Source organism: Centruroides sculpturatus, unplaced genomic scaffold (genome assembly GCF_000671375.1).
Source record: "Centruroides sculpturatus isolate CEXI.00-Female unplaced genomic scaffold, Cexi_2.0 scaffold1543, whole genome shotgun sequence".
NCBI lineage: Eukaryota > Metazoa > Arthropoda > Arachnida > Scorpiones > Buthidae > Centruroides > Centruroides sculpturatus.
In genome coordinates this window covers 19,868-32,568 of record NW_019385627.1, presented here as the reverse complement: position 1 = coordinate 32,568, position 12,701 = coordinate 19,868, and positions in this window count along the sequence as shown.

The following is a 12,701-nucleotide window of genomic DNA, read 5'->3' as shown; positions in this document are numbered from 1 at the left end:
CCTTCCACACCTGGATGGCAGGGAGGAATAATTATTTGTCCGACGTTAAAATGATTGTTTATGGATGATAAATGCTGCAGGAGTCGTAAATCCGAACCGCATCTCCGCATCCCGGATAAAAAGCATCGAATCTTGTCACGTGACGTTAACGAGTTGATCCCATCGACGTCGAAAGGAATACAGATTTTTGTAGATAAAAAAAAAAAGGGTGGCGAAACATAAAGGTTTCTGCGGGGAAGTTTCGATTTCTTCATCTTCTTCGCGATCTCTCTTTGCATCATTATGGAAATGTTTGCTCTAAATAAGGAAACTGGAAATCTTTTCGTATCTTTAAAAACTGGGCCGATTGTTAATGATGCCATTGAACAGCCTAAAGCTTTTTTTAATGTTGTTGGATCGTTCATCACCTTTTTGCTTCTTTCAGAAAAGGTTACTAAACAGAAAACACCGTCGCTTCTTTCCTCTTCCTTGCAAATTTTTGGATTTTTCCAACGTTTTCTTTCCACAAATAACTTATATACATTCTAAAATTATGCTATTCCATTGTCACCATGCTATTTTAATGATCTTTTGTACGAATTCTTTCCAGGAAAAGAATATTTTAACAATTTTTCGACACTTGCCACCCAGAAAACAATACTAATTATAATTTCGGTTCAATGTATATGTATTTGAGGGAAAAATTTACTGAAATATCGAAATTCTCTTCTTAATTTACTTATCATTGCATAAATTTTCTCATGTTATTGACAATTTCCCTTCGAATAGGTAAATTTTCGTATAAATAGTTAAAATACCCAAATTTTTCTGTCTGTAGATGAATTCGATTCGACTATTTAGGAAAAATTTTATAAATATTTTAATTATTTATGCATGTGTATCTGTAGATAGAAGAGCACATCTATTTATTTACCGATAAAAGGGAAATTTTAAGGAAATTTAAATAAAATAAAATAAAATGAACTTATGTATTTCTGTAAAGAAAATATGTAGGATAATAATGAAACTTTTTTTGCAAAATTCAGGGAAATTTCCCTTAATGGCTACTCTTTAAATAGATAAATGTTATCTCGAAAATATTTCTGTATACTTTAAAATATACGTATGCGTAGGGAAATATCCCTAAATATCTCTTTCCAAGAATATTTAGTTATTTTCGCTGAATAGATATATAATGACTAAAATGTACAGAAGTGTTTCCCTAAATAGGGAAATTTACATACGATGGAGAAAATTTTATCTGCAAATGAGGGAAATTCGCTTAGGAAAGAGGGAAATTTACCTATAAAAGAGAAAATTTTACCTACAAATGAGGGAAATTCACTTAGGACAGAGGGAAATTTACCTATAAAAGAGAAAATTTTACTTGCAAATGAGGGAAATTCACTTAGGAAAGAGGAAAATTTACCTATAAAAGAGAAAATTTTACCTGCAAAGGAGGGAAATTCACTTAGGAAAGAGGGAAATTTACCTATAAAAGAGAAAATTTTACCTACAAATGAGGGAAATTCACTTAGGAAAGAGGGAAATTTACCTACGAAAGAGAAAATTTTACCTGCAAATGAGGGAATTATACCTAAGAAAGAGGGAAATTTCCCTAAACTGGAGGAAAATCTGAAATATATGCAGATTTCCCAGCCGCATACAAATGGATAAGGAAAGTGAGTCGATTACATACCAGCATGCAGATAAATATCCGTCTCCGGCAACGATAACATTAACATTCCCGAGGTAGAAACATAAATCGCGCAGGGAAATAATTGCCGGAAAGTTTTGGTCTTAGCAAATATTAGAAAATATAAAGTAAAATTACGATCCGTCACATAATTTCCTGGAAATTTTGCAGAATATCGACAAGAATGGCAAATGTTTGTTAACGTCTGGCAAGTCATTACTAAGGGATTAGCAACACGACATTACTGACAGCTTCAGTTAGCAACGACACCATTTTCTTTTTTGTATTGTTTTTACGGCTCTATTACAGCAACACAAATGGTTAATTAATTAGAGGACGATAGACGTTTACAAGGTAACACGTTGTCACCTGTATGTCGACACGAGATAAATTACGGGACGTAAGCAAAAGTGACAATCTAAACCCGGAAAGCAAACATTTCTCCTCAGTTAATAACTAGAAAAATAAAGAAATTTAAGTCGACCTTTCGCCGCTCTTCCCTTTTGCAATCATCATTTGGGGAAGGAGGCTGTAAAACTGTCATTTAACGACACTTTCTAACAATAGACGACGAGTGTAAGGTGCAGAGGTTTGTGCACTTTTGTGCATTAATTGTGACTCCGGCAATTAAAACACGGCAATGCTTTAAAACCCCTTCATCAACATAACATAATTCACTATGCTTCATTGACTACTAACGTTTGTTACCGAGATAGCAGAATGGCGAATCTCGCCAGAGACTTAACGCTTAACGAGATCTCCTCCCCATTATCTTCTTTTAAGAAAGATGAGGAAAATTTAAGAAGTTCTGGGAATTCTCTGCTTTTCCGCTTACAAAATTTAAAACGTGTTCATTATAGCTTTTGCTTCTACTTTTGGATGCGTAATAATGTTTTCCAAATTAATTAATTTTCTAATTAGAATTTTGTCTTTAAAAATAGTTAAAAGCCGGCCAACCACCCCCTCTGGGAACAATGAAGCATGAAGGCATTTCAGACCGGGATGTGGCCATATGCAAATCTCGTCTTGATTAGCAAAAATTTCTCTCGCCAAATCTATAGTGTTTTGCATTAGCCGGATGTTTAGTGTGGGCTGCAAGAATCCCATCCCTCCTGGTTACAAAATAATGAAGAATTATACCTCTCTTGAGAGCAGTTTCGCAACAATATTTCCTCAAACTATTACTGTTCTTCTTAGGGATGATCTTTGCTTTACTTTTATTATGCCTATTTATTTCTACTTTGCTCGGTTTCTTCTTCGATACCAGGCTGCTTCTATTGTATTTAGTCGCTTGTTCTACCGCTTATCTTCATCTTGATTCAGAGATTCCGTTGGATACAGTAGCTCATAGTAATATTCTTCTACTTTCTATTACGCTCGTTTCTTCGTCATATGCAGTTCTCTTATCGCATCCCACCGATCATCTAGGATCAAGATGAATAGGATCAGTAGGATGCTACAAATGATGATCTGCAGCATCCGACTGATCCTCTTCATCTTGCTAAGATGATGATCTGCAGCATCCGACTGATCCTCTTCATCTTGCTAAGATGATGATCTACAACATCCAGTTATTGGTGCTCAAGATGAGCCCAGCTTCCAGAGACTTTTCTATATTAATTTTTTAAAACTACGACCAATATCCATGCGAATTGTAATTTCAAAACAGATTTATTTTTTACAAAAGTAATCAAAAATGATCTTCTGCTATTCTTTAACCTCAAGAATTCCCGAATGAAGGGGAGGACGTGATGCAGAGCTAAACAGTTTCTCTATATCTACATGCAAATTTAAGGAAACAACACAGCAAATACCGTCATTTACGTTAGAATGGAGGACAGACAATTGTCATATTGTTAACAATTTTAATTTTAGAAATTTGAAGTGGAAAGAGAATAGAAGAATAGACCAAAAGAGGGAGAGATTTACTCGTCCACGTTTAATTGCCTCAACTGTTAATTTTCTTATCACGTTCCAACTTTATTCTAGAATAGATTAAACGGCATAAGACCCCCGCCGTTACGTAGATAGGTGAAGTAAATGATATGCGTGTGACACAGATTAGTGCAGAGAACAGATGACTGACAAATTTCGTAGAGTGAGCCCGGGAAGCCGGTTCTGGCAGGCGATGGACTGCGAGTTCATTCATCCATATTCGGCACACACACGGCTTGCCAGGTGACGAAATGTGACAAAAGGTTTCCATGGTAACTATCTGTCCTCCCTCAGGCATATTTCACTCTCACTTTCGAGCATACCTCCGTATTAACGTCCGTTAGAGTTTCTTTCAGTCGAGTGTGAAAATCGTGTTTTATGCGTGAATATGTGTTTCTTTCACTTTCGAAAATTTTTACTTTCCTTTAAGAAGATGCTGTTTTTTCCAATTTTTCTCTCTTTTTTTTTTAAATATTGCAGCATATTTTTACTCGGTTTAATAAATTTAACTACGTTTTATAGATCGGAATCTTGAAAACTGTTGAATGCGTGATGAAGGAGGGAGGAGAGAAGGAAGAAATTCTCTCGGTTTGTGTCTAGAATCGAGAAAAATGTTGGAGTTTTCTCATTAACGCTATATTTAATTAAGGTTAAAGGCTTTGCGCTTCCTCTCTGCACGTCTCCATTTAACCAATCTGAGGTTTTTCTACGTCTGCCAGGATTCTTTCTACTCCAGAGCCGCATCTGTCATTAAACAAAGTAAGATATTAGTCTCTCTCTCTCGCTCTCCCCCCTTTGAAAAGCCGGGACACGACACAGGTGCCGACCCGGTACAAAGCCCCACAATGTACACAAGGAGACGAGATCGGTGCAGTTTGGTAGGAGTCACCACAAAGGACGAAAATATAAAAGATACAAGTTGACTCAGCCAGAGGCTAGAAGAGAGGTCCGCTCGTGTCGATATATTGAATTTCCAGTTTCTCCAGGGTAGGATGAGGTTTCACACTCTCCTCTCTTCCACTCCAACACTTCCTTCGGGCAGAGGAATCGAATTGGTAAACCTCCCTTCTTCTCTTTTATCCCTATTCCTACTTTAACACACGTTCTCTGGCCACATAAAAGCTCGTCTCCGTTTCTGGCAATTATCATCTGCACTCTAATGAAATTGTATATCTCTCGAGATGAAAAAAAAAACTTCTTTCTTATTCCGGGATGCGGTTCGTCTAGTACTCAACTTATTTATGGGCCCACGTATATCAATATATGTAATCGAATGATGCCGCTTCGTTAGCCACTTTATCCTTCTTTGTTAAGGCCTCAGCTTCTCTTTCTTATAACTAAATTGATTAACTAACGGGCCCTATTAATTAACGTGTTATGATATCGGAAGTTTTTTTGACTTCGATAGTTTTTAACTCTTCCACTTTTATCTACCGGATTAAATTATCCATATCTGCTCTTCTAATTGGGATGATCCCGGTTTTCACTAATTCGCCCTCTCTAATTTAGAAAAACCAAACCAAAACAAAGAAATAAATGTACCGAGCAACTAGAAAGGGAGGGAGGAACTACATCCACGTCCGTGGCTTCTCTCTTGTTGTCTAGTTGCTTCGTCAAATTCCAGGAGAGACTTCACTACATCTAATTGCTTCGTCTACATTTAGTTTCTTTCAGCATTTCTCAATCTAATTGCTCACCATCTTCGGCTGCTCTCCCTCGTCTCCTTACTTTTTATTATATCCAGAAGCTATATATATATATAAATACACTTCTATGGCTTTAACAGAACGATACTTTGGCCATCTGCTCCAGCATAAGATTATTATTTATGTTAATTATTACTCCCTCGTTTTTAACGTCATCACTCCAACCTACTCTTTATCTATTACTGTTAACGTTTCGGTTTGAATCTGAAACAATTGCTTTAGTTTATTTATACAAAAATTTGCAGTTGGACGTGTTAGATAAGCAAGAATTTAATTGGATCAATGGAGTCTTTTAAGGGTATATATATATATATATATATATAAACTAGATCGATGAGCTTCAACTATAATAATTCTCGTTTCAAAATGGATACGAATCTATTTGCAAAACAATTAGTCAAAACTTTAGTCAATAAAACAGTGTAATGCGGGAGGAAGTTGGCAACAAACTACGAGAAGATCGTGCAAAAACCATTGTCTTATCTGATGCGGAGTTTTGGATGACTCGCAACTAATAAATGATGCTTAATTCTGTCATATCTACTCCATGAAAAATTGCCTTTTTTTCTGTAAAGAAAAAAAATAATAATAATTTATTTCGGTTTTTTGATGATTTAAAGTAATAAAATTTGTCTTTTCTGCTACAATTCTAATCCAAAAAATGCCTTTTGCTTACAAGCTTTAAAGTGATATTTTTGTTAATCATTAAAGAAACCAATAACTTCCTCCGCTCTGGTTACTCTTATAAGAAGCGTAGGGACGTTTCTATTACCGTACAACGTATATTAAAAAGTAAATGGGATAAAATTCTCTCTCCTTCTTCCACGTTCGGCTTCAAATTAATTATTTAATTCCTAAACCAAATATGCATAACGTCAATTTTTGTAACGTCTTCGTCTTTGGAAAACTCAATAATAATAGGTGTTATACGATAGGAAATTAAAGGGAGAAACTCATTTTAATATCTATTAAATGAAATTTTCATTCGTCTACGGGGAAAAGAAGAGAGGAAGGAAAAAAAAAACATTAAAAAAGTCAAAGTTGGAGCAATTACCTTTAATTTTCAAATATTTTTTTAACTTTGTCCTCTTCGCCAGCTTTCGGAATAACATTATATTCATCTAGGGAAATGAAACCAAAGATTAAGAAGAGGGGAGAGGAAGAGCGGAAACAGGGTCCAATTTTCTGTAGAAACTACAAAATTCCAATATCTGAAACGGCTTAGATTCGATATTTTTACTTTCTTTTTCGTCTTGTAGAGATTCTTTTCCTTTTTCTTCTTCTTCTTCTTCTTTTTTTTAAACTGGAAATTTACGTCCCATCAATCTTAATTATCAACTTATTAGCGTCTGGAATTTTTTCTTCTACTCTAATCGGGCCCGTGCGATTCGGAGGGGATTTCTAACCCCCCTCGGAAATCACCAAGGTCTCACTAATTATTGAGATTCCCGGATGTATCCCTCTTCTTTTCCTTTTGTCAATCGTTTTAAATTACAACATTTACTATTCTTTTTCTTCGTTCCAACGATTAATTGCATCTCGATACTGTACTCTTCCTCCTCCTCCTTTGCTCCATGTTCCTTGACTATTCATCTTTTCATTACGGGTCGAGAATTTTGACAACGACTTGTACTAATTACGTTGTTTGCAATGTTATCTCGGGAAAAAAACGGTTCTTTTTCTGACGTCGAAACTACTTTTTATCGGCTCCAGGCACGATAAGCAAAATTTACTTTTATTATTTTTTTTCTTCCCCTCCTCCTCCTCTTCCTCCTCCTCCTCCTTCTCCTCCTTTATTAATTCGTACGGGCTAACATCTTTTGCTAAATTTAAAGACGTTCAACCCTCTCCGATTACTTACATCTTTTAACTTTCTTCGGATGCTGTAAATTCTTTTAATGCAGCATCCTTTTTCCTCCTCATCACTTCTAACTAGATAGTGAATTTTCTCGATTCTAACCAATTTAAAATGGAAGGAGAGAATAAAATATACGACCATCCCTTGCTACGTAACCTTCTCTCGATTTAAAAAGGAAAAATAAAGTCGAATTTCTTGTCGGATGTCGTTTAGGATACAAAAAAAGTAGCATAAATTAAACGATTGTATGACGTGGTGTGCCACTTGATTTACGTACTCTACCACTCTATGCAATGAAGCGTGCGATTGTTAACGATGCCGACTGCTGTCGGTTGACAACTCGGATCTGGGCATTTTATCAAGTTACTGCTAAAGCAGGGGGAGAAAGAGAGGACGGAAACGGGGCGACTCTTCTCCTACTTCTAAAAATGCAGCCGCGAATGGAAGAAAAAAGGCGCCACTATTAATGATAACTTAATTACAAATCAATGCTTTGCAGCTTTGAGGTCGTCTCCTACGAAAACCAAGATGCTCTACTCGACTTTCGGTGACAAATATTCTCTTTTTCAATCCTCAGCATCCCGTAGAGTTCTTCTCTAGTGATGCGGATCTCGTATTCTAAACGAGTGATGCTCGTCATTCGATCGTATATATATATATATAATCTTAATGTTATTTTATGAATGGCGATTACAAAATTTGACATGTGTATCATTTTAATTAAATGAAACAACCGGTTGTAGAATTATTATAATATGATTTGTGAGTATGTTGGTAAATTAATTGCGTTATACAACCTAATATGGATATTGGATAATATATCCGGATTAATGAAGATGATGTATGTATATACGGTTTAATGGGCTTCGTCCATTAAGCTATATAAACTTGAGTATGTTCTCCATACTTTATGCTTCTCGTTAAGTATTTTCAACGTTCGATAACGTTGAAAATAAAAGAAAAAAAAACGTTGATAGGCGCAGCTTATGCGGCGTTGTTTTCTCGTCTGTTAAAGCGATAAAGCCAAAAAAAAAGTTTTTTTTTTTTGTTTTGTCGTCGTGTTTTGATAAGAAATTCGTAGAAAGGTTGAGGTATAATCCATCACTCGAAGGCAACGTTTTGTTTGGAATTTTCCTAACAATCCACTTCGGCCACACGATTGACTACCAAACCATTTATCTTCTCTCCTCCCGAAAATGCATCAATATGCAGCGACTAAAAGTACTTTACGAATCGTACAATAATCTTTATCGGTTATTATTATTGGAATTTTGTGTATAGTTTTTTTATTTAAAACAAAAATATCGCTTCTTCCTCCATAAAAGTGGTGAAATCCTCGCGAGATCCGCTCACATCCTCCGCATCCCTTGTGCACTTCTATCCTTTTCTAGCTCACATACAACATCTTCTAGCCTATACTATCCTTCAGATGAGATCCTATATTGATTTCTCCACATATATATATATGGAGGAATAAATTCCTATACATATACACACAGGAACTTAAAATGTCTGTGAAGTATACAAATTTATACAAGAATATACTCGATCTTACGTCATATTTTTTATATAAATCGCCATTTTTTGGCGTATATTTATAGTGAAGAGAGATATATATTTGAATTACTTATAACCACGCAACAGATGCTTAAGAGAAGAACCTTTCCGAGTCCGAAAGTAGATTACCATCTATAAAATTAAGGCAATTGTGGAGTTATTTTCTCGACAGTAACGGTTCCCTTCGAAATTAAGCAAACTCGTCACCCTTACGCCGAATCACAAAGGAGTTTAGATAGGAGGTAAGCATAAGTATAGAAGGGCAGCTTATGTGCAGAGTCGACATTTCTTTTCAGAATCTATGCAGCGACGGGAGCCACGTCGACAGAATCGGTAACAAACCGACAAAAGCCTTAGTAACACGTGATCAAACGGGGGATAGGATACAAGTTATTGGTGTGTTTATCGTACCGGATGATGCAGTAAGCACTTTTCTAACAAATAAAAGAAAAAAAAAGAGCAATAAGTAACGTTATCATCCTCTGCAATAATCTGGATGGAGCATCAAATATAAAAAAAAAAAAACGTTTTACTAGTTTTACAATAGAGATTCGAACCATCTGACTTTTGTTTTTAAAAGCCATCCTCCCTTCTCGAAATACTTAAAAAGGTATACAAACAATTCTCTAAGAAGTTGTCAGAATCGACTTACAGGAGCAATAACTCTAACGATAATTTCTTGAAAAACTCCATAAAAATTTGGTAGAAAAGAAAATAATAATAATAATAAACAATATGTACTTTTCTTTAAACTGTTACCTTAAAATGTTTTTAAAGATATTTGGTAAAGATGATAAATTATAAACACGAACACTCTGTAATAAAGGAGATTGTTGGAAGTAAGTTCTTCTAGCTAATGGATCCAGATGTTATTGTTCGTCTACCTGTGTTATTTGTGTTTTTTCTTTCTTCTTGGATAACTTGTTTGCTGTTTTTTTTTTCGCCTCTGTACAATCCCGAGTTGTTGTTTATTTTCTATATTTGGTTACCTTCGAGTAAATGAGTAGAATCTCTCTTATTTTAACACACTCCACCTTATCCAGAGATATTTCTGAATCATTATACGTTGCTAAAATAATATTTAATACTTAGAATTATATATTAATTTTAGTACGAATAAACTAGTTATATTGTTGTGGAGAAGTGGGAGTTGCTATTTTGGTATTGGAACATTGGGATATTTTATAACAGGAGAGGAACGTGGAGGAGGAAAGTAAGAAAACAGAGGGTGCAACTCTTGGATCATTTAGCACAGGGAACCCGTGTTACATGGAGAGGAAAGTCGAACCTCGATACTATCAAACCGAGCAGTCGATTAATGATAAGATAAGGTTTACGGTGCAGAGTCAGAGCTATAAAAGCCATCAAAGTGCCGGATAGAAAACTCGACAGTTAACAGTATGCTTTTCTAATGCAGGTAGACGACGAAAGGAGACAAAAATTTGTACAAAAATTCGATTGTTTTTGAACGAATTAATTCAGAAAATCCCGTAAGATTGTAATTCGTATTTAGAAAACATTGTTAAATTTTCTAAAATGGCGTGGTAGGAGGTGAGAATATAACCGTAACCCTTAAGAGGAAGAGGTTTAGAGTTGCTCTTCGTCCTTCTCACTCCCGAGAGACGAAAGGGGAGTTTTCTAGATAAGATTATTTTCTTTATTGTATCCTCGACCGGCTGAGAATACAAGGAAGATGTTGAATGAGTAAGAGGAAGAGAAGATTGCATCCATTGACTGCTAAATTAATCCCACTTCCTATTTCTTGATGGTCCAATTTCAGTTTAGAGATAATATTTAAACGGAAATTTCGTTCTTTGTAACTCGATTTAATACGTCTTCAAACATTTTTTTGCTTCCCTTTTTTTCCCCTTTTTCCTCTTATTATTAAAGAGTGGCAGACAAAGAGAAGAGAAAATGTTGAAAGGTGATAGTGGGGCGTGACGATTGACCGTTGCAACTGCATGCGATAGTCTCTTTTAGTCGCTTCCTAGTGTGATTCTTTTTCCTTTTTTTTTTAATGGATATAGCAGACTTCTGATGAAAATTAATTGATGGAGTTATATCTGAGAATGTATCTCGCTTCATCACTGAAACACACTTTGTTTTGACCCATATTTTATTAAATTAATCATTAAAAAGCTAAGAATCTTCTAAATTATAGAAGCTCGCATTTATGATGAAATGGTTCTTTAATGACAGAAAGCATCAACTGGCAATCAGATCTTTTTTTTTTATTATGTAGGTTACTACTGAAGTTTAGAGGTTACTTTTATCTTCTCTGCATCTAAATTTTTACCGGAATAGCGAGTAAAAAGTTTGACAGAATTACAGAAAACTGTTTTCGTCACCTTAAATTAAGTGTCATCACCTTCATTTTACTGTAACGAAGCCATTTCGAGATCATTTTAAGGGGTACTTTTAAGAATATCTTTGACAAAACTTAAAATTTAGGTCAGTGTCGATAGTCGTGACCTTTTCCAACGTATCGTACTCCAGAAGATCCTATTATAAGGTCATTTTATAGCCTTATAATGAGTTTCTCCTGTTTATATACGATAGAGAAATATGCTATCATCCACTCTTAACCCCTTTTAGAAAGGTTAGTGTTCGTTATAATAAATAACTCCCTAATTTTTCTATAGTTTATTCTATGAAATTAATGGGTAGGAGGCTATATATAGAGCCTGTAGAACGTGATTAGTTAATTGTGTGCTGGGTAAAAATAAAGGTAAAAACCTGGTCTGCGGAGGGTATAAAATGGAAGTTAGTGTTTTATCGATGGTAGGGGTGGTGCATTGTCGAGGACAGTCGAAGCAAAGGGAGAAAGGGAGGCCGATAGGAAGTGTGTCACACGATCCTCACGTCCTCTATTAACCGGCAAAAACCGAGGAAAAGTTTATTCCACGCAACAATTTCTCGCTGCCACTACCGTCTTGGGTTATAGTCACGCAAAACAACAATTTATCAACTTCACTCCCAACCTCACTTTTCAGTAATTCTACCAATAACCAACTAAGGATTTGTTAAAGATGATTAATGCCATTTTCTTTACCCAACGGTCGTCATGGCAACCGAAATTCGATCGAAGAAATAGCCTATTAGGATAGATAGGCGGCTATTTAAATAGCAAAAATATTTACACGAGGGCAAATTGGGACGAGAAGCAAAATTGATAGATCGAAATTGGTCCCGTTGTCGAATGGTTCTCCCCGGAGGTAAGAGGCGCAATTTTCTACTCTCAAAGGATTGCTTCTCTCTATTTTTCCTACACTTCAATTCCCGAACCGCATCTCGAGTGTTTTCCATCTCCATACGGACTAATGGACGGTGTTTCCTTTAATCTACTCGTCTTTCCCGTCTTTAAACCGCTGACCTATTTCCATTACCCTCTTGACACATCCAAAGGAAGATCTAATAGCATCTCTTCTATGCCTTTACAAGAGCAAATGACTGCTTCTCTTTATACCCCGAAGGATAGCTCTATTAATCTCTGTTTTTTTTCTATCTTTCCCTTCTTTTAACTTCTATTATATTGATAGATAATTGGTTACCTTATCCATTACCGTTTCTATAGCTAGCAAAACTAATTAGCGAACTCTCTGCTAAAACAATTTTTGTTGGTTGGCTAACTGTCACGTATTCCTCTATCCCAACTTTCGTCCAATAGTTTCTCTTCTGTCGTTACCTAATTGAGTTTCAATGTATTATATTTAAATTAAAATCACTCGCGGCTGTTTTTAAGTGTTGCCAGACTATCTTTTAAGGGTGATTTATTCTAACGAAGCGGTTGACGTCACCGGACGTTCAATTGTCGCAGACTTGGCGTGATGAAAAGCATTCCCTCGATCTGATGGTTGGCGTGAAACGTAAAAAAACCCTTACCTGGCACTCTTTGCCTGACAAAAATTAATCCGAAATGACACCAAACGACTCTATACGATGGTGAGTCACAAAAAAATATATATATAGA